Source organism: Aquarana catesbeiana, linkage group LG02 (assembly GCF_042186555.1).
Source record: "Aquarana catesbeiana isolate 2022-GZ linkage group LG02, ASM4218655v1, whole genome shotgun sequence".
NCBI lineage: Eukaryota > Metazoa > Chordata > Amphibia > Anura > Ranidae > Aquarana > Aquarana catesbeiana.
The window spans coordinates 324,672,387-324,682,342 of NC_133325.1; positions in this window are offsets into that span (position 1 = coordinate 324,672,387).

Sequence of the window (9,956 nt, forward strand, 5' to 3'; positions counted from 1 at the left end):
CGAGCGGCCAATAAAACAAAGATTTCTCAATGCCAACTGACCAAACGCACTGAAAAGCAGATACAAACCTCACAAGCACAGACTGAACAACAGTTAAAACGAACTGAAAAATACGAGTCTCACAAGCGCGAATCGTCTCTCACCAAACTTCTACTAACACGAGATAAACACGAGATTAGCAGAAGGAGCCCAAAGGGTGTCGTACGGGCTATTGAACTTCCGTTTTATAGTCTCGTCGGACTTGGTGTACGTCACCGCGTACTAGGCTGTCGTACTTTTGTGTGGTCGTGTGTAGGCAAGTCCGTTCGTAAGAAAGTCTGCCGCAAGTCCGCCGAAGGTACGTCGGAAGTATGTCGGACAGGCTGTCGGACTTTTGTAGACGAAAAGTCCGACCGTGTGTACGCGGCATTAGAGTAGTTATTTGGCCTTAGTAGGCATCCGTGGGCTGTCATGTGAAAGCCATGCCTCCAAGCTCTACGTCACATCCGTCTGTTGTACACGCACGGTACGATCAGTAGAGCGGAGTTCGACACTGGCTCTCTGATTGGTTACGCTAGTCACGTGCGGTGGTGATGCCGAACACGCCTGCGGACGTGACGTCATTCCCTCTGTACGTTTGATATGCCGAGTGACGGTGACAGGAGCCGGTTCATATCTAGCCGCTTATTGGCTGCCTTATCCAGAACTTTTTGTTAATCCCCTGAAGATTTGCTCCTCTGACAGATAGGGCGGAACACCGTTCTGTACTGTCAGCAGAGGAGTAACTCAAATAATCAGCCGATTATTAGGTCTTTTTAATGTTATTAGAGAGATTTTCAGGCGTCACTTTTTGGGCGATTTGTTCTTATTTGCCATCACCCAATAAAGTAATATTCTATTTACTTATAGGTACAATGAATGAACATTATGGTGTGTTGTATAATTAAGTCAGGTGACTATACTCACCCAATCAAATGGCTTGTTTCTCACTCATTGCGATTGGTTCTTTTCTAGATTATTTTAGTTATATATATATGGCAACCTGGAGTGGGTGGTCTATGACCCTGTTGAAGACCCCTAGGTCGAAACGCGCCGGGCTCATATACCACTCACCATGTTGCCCACTTGTTTTTATTTATCGTGATCACGTTTTTATGTGTATACGGTTGATTTATCAATAAAAACACCCTTTTACCTGCACTATGTGGAGGCACATCTTTTTTGTCTTTACATCCACCCTATGAGGTCAAGTACCTCCAACTGCTCCACAAGCGTTTTTTTGGACCTTCCTGATCCACGCCTTGGCTGTCCCCTGTGAGGACCTATCTGGTTGTTCCTGGAAATCTATGCGGACCGCAGCCTACAGGATTTGAGCGTCCACACCTTCCATTCCACGTATTTGGTGACACACTGCGCATGCGATTCCCTGTCGCTGACATGGGAATCCACGGGATCTGGTAAGAGTCTCTTTTTTATCTCTGCTTATTGGCTCATCCTGCTGAAAGGCTGGTTTATGATGCAAGGTGACTTCTGACAAACCATCAGATTACCACCATCCCCTGGAGTACCCCCATTTCCTGTGTAGTGGGACATTCACATTCATTTATGGACACTATGTTCAATTTACCCTTGGCTTGCTAATATTTTTCCAGTACCTCTTCTCAACTTTATTAATTTTCAATAACAATTAATGACACTGAAAGTGCAACTAGGTAATTTTAGGTGTATAAATGTGGTCATACACTATACATTTTGATTGTACAAGCTTGTAAAAACTTCTTTAGATTTACCAAAACTATACAATAGGGGACACACCTTTTATCCAATCACTCTGTATGCAATCAGGCATGCCTTTGCACTACATTAGGGGTAGTTTAACATGCAGCCTAAGCCCATCTTGTGGGACGCTGGGGAAGACAGGCAAATGCACGCATGGAGAGATGCCAGAGATGCTGTGCAAGCATAATTGATGGGTGAAGGGTGTGTGCTAATGAGGTCAGCTGGTAAACTTCTTCCTGCGTCCTACTGGTTTCTCTGTCCCAAATCTACATACCAAAAAATGATGAAGTGTTCTAAAAAATACAGCAAGGGCTAAGGTAAGGCTTTGTTCTCAAAATCAAAGAAAGCTTTAATTTTTTTGCAACCGAGGTACATTAATGGTATCTTGCTACAAGCTGGATTTTAGAAAAAAAAAAGTGAACTTAGCCTTTAAGGGCAAAGGAGAGATCTGAGGTCTAATAGACTCCAAATATCTCAGTAAAGAGAACCTGTCACAGCCCATGATATCACAAGGGATATTGTTTATCCCTTGCGATAGCAACAATAGTGATCCAAAAAAATTAATAAATAAATTGAAATGAAAACAATTAAACCCAAACACCCCTCCCCACGTGCTTGCACGCACTGGTGAATGCATGCATAGGTCCTGCATACATATCTACAACCCCTGGCAAAAATTATGGAATCACCAGTACCTGAGGATGTTCCTTCAGTTGTTTATTGTTGTAGAAAAAAGCAGATCACAGACATGGCCAAAAACTAAAGGCATTTCAAATGGCAACTTTCTGGCTTTAAGAAAAACTATAAGAAATCAAGAAAAATAATTGTGGTGGCCGGTAACAGTTAGATTTATAGAACAAGCACATGGAATAAATTATGGAATTACTCAAACCTGAGGAAAAAATTATGGAATCACCCTGTAAATTTTCATTACAAACACTGTTAGTATGTAGGTAAAGAGGGTAAATCATCACGCAGTGTTGCACAAGATGTTGGTTGTTCACAGTCGGCTGTGTCTAAAACATGGACCAAATACAAACAACATGGGAAGGTGGTTAAAGGCAAGCATACTGGTAGACCAAGGAAGACATCAAAGCGTCAAGACAGAAAACTTAAAGCAATATGCCTTGAAAACAGAAAATGTACAACAAAACAAATGAGGAACAAATGGGAGGAAACTGGAGTCAACATCTGTGACAGAACTGTAAGAAACCGCCTAAAGGAAATGGGATTTACATACAGAAAAGCTAAAAGAAAGCCATCTCTAACACCTAAACACAAAAAAACAAGGTTATAATGGGCTAAGGAAAGGCAATGGTGGACTGTGGATGATTGGATGAAAGTCATATTCAGTGATGAATCTCGAATCTGCATTGGGCAAGGTGATGATGCTGGAACTTTTGTTTGGTGCCGTTCCAATGAGATTTATGCAGACGACTGTCTGAAGAAAACATGCAAATTTCCACAGTCAATTATGATATGGGGCTGCATGTCAGGTAAAGGCACTGGGGAGATGGCTGTCATTGAATCTTCAATAAATGCACAGGTTTACATTGAAATTTTGGACACTTTTCTTATCCCATCTATTGAAAGGATGTTTGGGGATGATGAAATCATTTATCAAGATGATAATGCATCTTGCCATAGAGCAAAAACTGTGAAAAAATTCCTTGAAGAAAGACACATAAGGTCAATGTCATGGCCTGCAAACAGCCCGGATCTCAATCCAATTGAAAATCTGTGGTGGAAGTTAAAGAAAATGGTCCATGACAAGGCTCCAACCTGCAAAGATGATTTGGCAACAGCAATCAGAGAAGGCTGGAGCCAGATTGATGAAGAGTACTGTTTATCACTCATTAAGTCAATGCCTCAGAGACTGCAAGCAGTTATAAAAGCCAGAGGTGGTGCAACAAAGTACTAGTGATGTGTTGGAGTGTAATTTTGTTTGTTTGTTTTTCATGATTCCATAATTTTTTCCTCAGAATTGAGTGATTCCATAATTTATTCCCTGTGCTTGTTCTATAAATCTAACTGTTACTGACCACCACAATTATTTTATTATGGGCTGTTATGGGCTGTTCGTGCCAAATTTGAGAGGCGCGTAATGGCCCATAATGCACTGCGGGAGCGCAGTGCATTGCTGTATGATGATTGGCCAAAGCATGCACCATGACCTGCATGCTTTGGCCAATTCCAACGCCCTCAGCTAAGAGAGCCAGGGTGCCTTTTGCCAATCATGGCTCAGGGGGACTAAGACCACGCCCCATACTATATAAGGCTGCCTGCACGTCAGCCCCGTGTAGTGTGTTGTTGGTGACAGACGGAGAGAGAGTGTCATTTAGATTGAGTAGGCAGGCAGGTTATTCAGTTAGCTGCAGTGTATTTAATATATATATATATATATATATATATATATATATATATATATATATATACACAGACAGTCTCATATATATATATATATATATCCACTGCATACAGTTTAGCTGTATCTGACTGCAGGCCGTTCCTGGTGTGCTTTTTCTAATATACTTCTGGCAGGCAGGTTATTCAGTTAGCTGCAGTGTATTTAATATATATATATATATATATATATATATATATATATATATATATATATATATACAGACAGTCTCATATAGGCAGTGTACACAGTGCACAGTACAGTACCCCTAGTGTAGTTGCTACTACTTTTCTGGTGGTGTACACAATACAGTACACCCATAGCTGTTATTACACTTCTGTTGGTATACACAGTACTGTGCACCCATAGTGCAGTTGCTACTACATTTCTGGTGGTGTACACAGCACACAATACATACAGTGCACTCATAGTTGCTATTACACGTCTGTTGGTGTACACAGTACAGTGCACCCCAAGTGCAGTTGCTACTACTTTTCTGGTGGCGTACACAGTACACAATACAAACAGTCAACCCATAGTTGCTATTAGAATTCTGTTGGTGTACACAGTACTGTGCACCCCTAGTGCAGTTGCTACTACTTTTCTGGTGGTGTACACAATACAGTACACCCATAGTTGTTATTACACTTATGTTGGTGTACACAGTACCGTGCACCCATAGTGCAGTTGTAAAACAAAATTCCCATCATGTCTGCAAGTCCACCAAGGAGAGGCAGACGCTCACATGCCACTAAAAGAGGGCAAGCAGGCTCTGTGTCTACAGTCCACAGTGCTGGGCATGGACTTGGTGCATCTTCTGCAGGTGGCCATGGGGCACGCTTGTCCTTTTTTTCTGCTGCTGGGACAGGGGCAGGAAAATTGGGCCTTTGGTGGTAGTGGCACAACACTGTAACCGCTCACAGATACTCTTGATGGGCGCAGGAAAGGGCCCAGCTGTGAAATATTAGATCAAAAATTGTAATTACATACCCCTGCTAAACAGGGACAGCAAAAATTGAGCCTTAGGCAGTGGTGGTGGTGTCCTAAACCAAAAATATTGTTGGAAGCTAGCATCATCAAGATTGAGGAGGAATAGAATAGTCACTCAGCATAGGCAGTCTTCAAGGGATCCCACATCCATAGAAAAATAATTCAGTTACATCAACATCAGGTGCTTGATAGCTGCTGCTGATCCAAGACTGATTGATTTTTATGAATGTGAGCCTATCAACGGAGTCTGTGGACAGGTGCACTCTATGTCCCGTTACAAACCCTCCAGCAGCACTGAATATGCATTCAGAAAGAACGCTGGATGCAGGACAGGCCAGTAGCTCAACTGCATATTGAGCTAGTTCTGGCCAGTGGTCCATCCTCAAGACCCAGTAACCCAGTGGATGCTCTGTTGGAAAGGTTTCCAAGTCTGCTCTTGCCCCTAGTTATTTCTGCACCATGTAATGCTGACGCTGGCGATGGTTGCTTGAACCAATCAGATCTTGGTGCTGAGGACTGAAAAATTGTCTGAAGGCATCGGTCAGCCGGCCAACTTCTCCTCTGACTGAACGAAGCCTCAGCAACAGGAATTTGTAACCTCACAGGGTCTGGAAATTCAAAGCACAAACCTTTCTTCAAGGCCTCCTGAAGATGTTTCATCCTCTGCTCCCTCTGCGAAGACAGGATGAGTTCTGCAACCTTATCCTTGTAACGTGGATCAAGTAGGGTTGCCAGCCAGTAACGATCCCTCTATTTGATACCACAAATCCTAGTGTCCTTACGTTGCATGGCCTCCCAGATTCTGCAAAGCCTGTGAAAGTTTGCAGAGGCATTCGATTCTGAGTCCTCTGGGTCACTAAGGATCACATGATCCGTAACAACCTCCTCCCAGCCACGCACAACTCCTTGGGTTTCTGGGGACTGAAAACCATCCCTTAAAGACTGCTGCAGAGTGTTATCCTCCACGTTCATGCTGACACAATCCTCCTCCTCCTCCTTTTCTTCCTGTGTGTTTGGTGGGCCTGCAAGAATATTATGTGGATAAAGGGGGCCTTGAGAGGTAAGGAAGCCCTCCTCTTCCTCCTGCTGTTCTGCCTCAAGTGCCCTGTCCATTATTCCGAGAAGCGTGTGCTCCAACATGAAGACAAGAGGGAGAGTAACACTGATGCATGCATTGTCATACTTGTGGCCTCATCAAATGGTGACAGGACAGTGCATGCATCCTTGATCAGTAGCCACTGGAGTGGCGAAAAGAAGCCAAGCTCCCCTGACCCTGTCCTGGTGCCATGCTCACAAAGGTGCTCATTGATGGCCCTCTGCTGCGTGCTCAGCTGCTGCAGCATTGCCAACGTTGAGTTCCACCTGCCGGACATATCACAAATGAGGCGGTTGGTGGGCAGGTTGCATTCCCTTTCAATGTCAGCCAGCCGAGCACTGGCATTGTATGACCGTTGGAAATGACCACAGACTTTTCTGGCCTGCCTCAAGAGATCTTATAAACCTGGGTACCTCCTCAAGAACCGCTGAACCACCAAATACAGGATGTGTGACACACATGGAACATGGGTCAAGTGTCCCTGTCGGAGGGCGGAGAGAAGGTTGGTGCCATTGTCGCATACAACCATTCCTTGGCTGAAGCCGGCATGACGTCAACCACCTCTCAGCCTTCCCCTGCAGAGCTTATAGAATCTCTGCCCCATTATGTCTCCTGCCTCCTAAGCAGTGGTTTAACCTTAAACTACGTAGAGAGTTCTTTACTGTAAGAGCGGCAAGGATGTGAATTCCCTTCCAAAGGCGGTGGTCTCAGTGGGGGACATCGATAGTTTCAAGAAACTATTAGATGAGCACCTGAATGACCGCAACATATATACAATGTAATACTGACATATAATCACACACATAGGTTGGACTTGATGGACTTGTGTCTTTTTTCAACCTCACCTACTATGTATTCGTAAAGATAGGTTTGGGCTTTGGACTTTTTAGGCACAATAATCACTAAAGTATATTAAAAAGTTGAATTTATTCAAAATTTGGTTAAAAAACGAGAATAAAAAGAGGACAGATACAGAAATCAGTTCATAGAACCACAATTACAATTATGCACTCCATACATAGCTCTATATTGTAAAGATAAATCATATGAAAATGGAATACCAATCCTTCCACCATGAAGTTATTATGTAGTTATAAAGGAGCTATGCAGTTGATAGTAATCGGTGTCTAAAACTTGCTCAACATGTTGCACGCCAAAGCGCTTCTTCAGGAGCATAGAACAGATTACTGAAATATACAAAACATCCAATAAATATAATTCAAATAAACTATCTAAGAAGACAGTAACCAAATAGGAACAACACATTGCAAATTTGATATCAATGCTATGGGAGCCCACCAGATGGCGCTGATCCAGCATGGCCCAGATAATATTCATACACTATGGGGACGTTTGTAACTTGATGGTAATGTAAGTAAATTATAGTGATTGTACTTAAATCAGTGGGGAAATGTGACTGCTTATGCGAAGACATTGAATTTGGCAAATGCAGAGAGAAGGAAAGGATGGGGAAAAAGGGGGAGGGGGGAAGGAGGGGAAAGGGGGAGGGGGGGAAGAGGGAGGAGAAGGTGGGATCAAGAAGGGAGAAGAAGAAAGGGAAGAAAGGGAAGGGAATTGGGAAGGTGGGGAAAATAAAGCCGGAGCTAAGGAGGGCAGAAAAGAAATTGATAGAAAAATAATTAACAAGCTGGTGTGAAGGTCTATTTCAATAAATATCGTGTAGTAATGCATAGACAGTTCATATGTGATTATGTTAATTGTGTTAGATAAACATAATAATGTTTGATATTATGTGCATAAAAGGCCACTTAGAAATGTCCTACTATTTGGTTACTGTCTTCTTAGATAGTTTATTTGAATTATATTTATTGGATGTTTTGTATATTTCAGTAATCTGTTCTATGCTCCTGAAAAAGCGCTTTGGCGTGCAACATGTTGAGCAAGTTTTAGACACCGATTACTATCAACTGCATAGCTCCTTTATAACTACATAATAACTTCATGGTGGAAGGATTGGTATTCCATTTTCATATTATTTATCTTTACAATATAGTGCTATGTATGGAGTGCATAATTGTAATTGTGGTTCTATGAACTGATTTCTGTATCTGTCCTCTTTTTATTCTCGTTTTTTAACCAAATTTTGAATAAATTCAACTTTTTAATATACCTTAGTGATTATTGTGCCTAAAAAGTCCAAAGCCCAAACCTATCTTTACGAATACAATGATTTCAGGACGTGGCACCTAGTACTGTACGTGTATCCACATTACCACTATGTGTTGATACTTTCTCAATTTTCACCTACTATGTAACTATATAACTCATGCACTGCATGGCATCTTTTTGCCTGAGTGCTTGCGTAGCCCCTTGAACGCATACAGAGCACTGCTGGTTCAGAGAAAAAATCTGCAGAAGAGGCCATAGAGGAAGAAGAAGAGGAGGGGGTGGAGGAGAGAGCTGTGGCAGAATCGCTAGCATTTTTGAGGTGTGGTGGCAGAACAAGCTCCAACAATACTGAACCCTGTCCTGCATCCTTCCCAGCTGCCAGCAGAGTTACCCAGTGCACCATGAAGGAAAAGTAACATCCCTACCCATGCCTGCTAGACCATGAGTCTGTGGTAATATACACCTTACTGCTGACCACCCTGTCCAACAAGACAAAAACATTGCCTTCCACATGCCAGTAGAGAGATGGAATGGCCTTCCATGAAAAGAAATGGCGTTTTGGAACCTGCAACTGAGGTACAGCACATTCCACAAATTCACGAAAAGGGGCAGAATCTACCAGCTGAAAAGGCAGTAGTTGCAGTGCTAGCAATTTGGCCAAGCTAGCATTCAGACGCTGAGCATGTGGATTGCTGGGACCAAATTTCTTTTTATGGTTTAGCAACTGGGGTAGGGAAATTTGCCTGCTAAAATCATATGGTGGTGTACAGCTAGCAGATTGGCTGCAAGTACTTGGGACACCTATTGCTATACCTTCATTCCTCTCAGTGCAGGTTTTTGAGAAGACTAGTAGGGTTGGAGATCCCAGATGAGGAGCAAGGAGAAGTCTGCCTTTTTCTTTGATGTGGATCTTTCAAGTGCTGTTGCCAACAGACTTGTTGCCTTATGAATTTATGTGAAATCTACATTAGCTGTAAAATATTGGAATTGTAAATATATTTATTTTAGCTTTTATCAATGTAGAGCGGAACATATTATCTTCACATAAATCTCTGGTAGACCAGACAAGTCGGTGCCTAGGCTTGTGTATACAAAAAATGGGATCCAAACCTCATTGTTTTACACATACTCACTTCAAAGGACCCCATGCAGGGATATGCAATGAAGGAAGGCCAATCCGTAACCAATACTTAACTTCCCGGGAAAATTCAAGTTAAGCTCCTGCTCAGAATAGTCACAAGGATTTACATTAAAGGGGGCTGACTTATGCAAAGTATAGGGATTGTAGATGTGGCCAGTCCTTAACCAGGAATAGGGAAGCTCACCAATCAGAGTCACGCTATGCCAGCCAATGAGGCATCAGCATGTAATGATATACACAGACTAGATAGGACGGAAACACACACTTTTATGGGAGAGCAACCATCAGAATGGAACCTTGGTTCAAAGGCTAATTATGGGAAAGGTCTGCATTTTACTTGTAACTAAATATGTTTGTAGATTAATGTTTTCAGGAATATACTCTGTATTCCTTCATGTAATTCTCTTTTTAACCTAATATTTTCTTCCTTGGTGTAG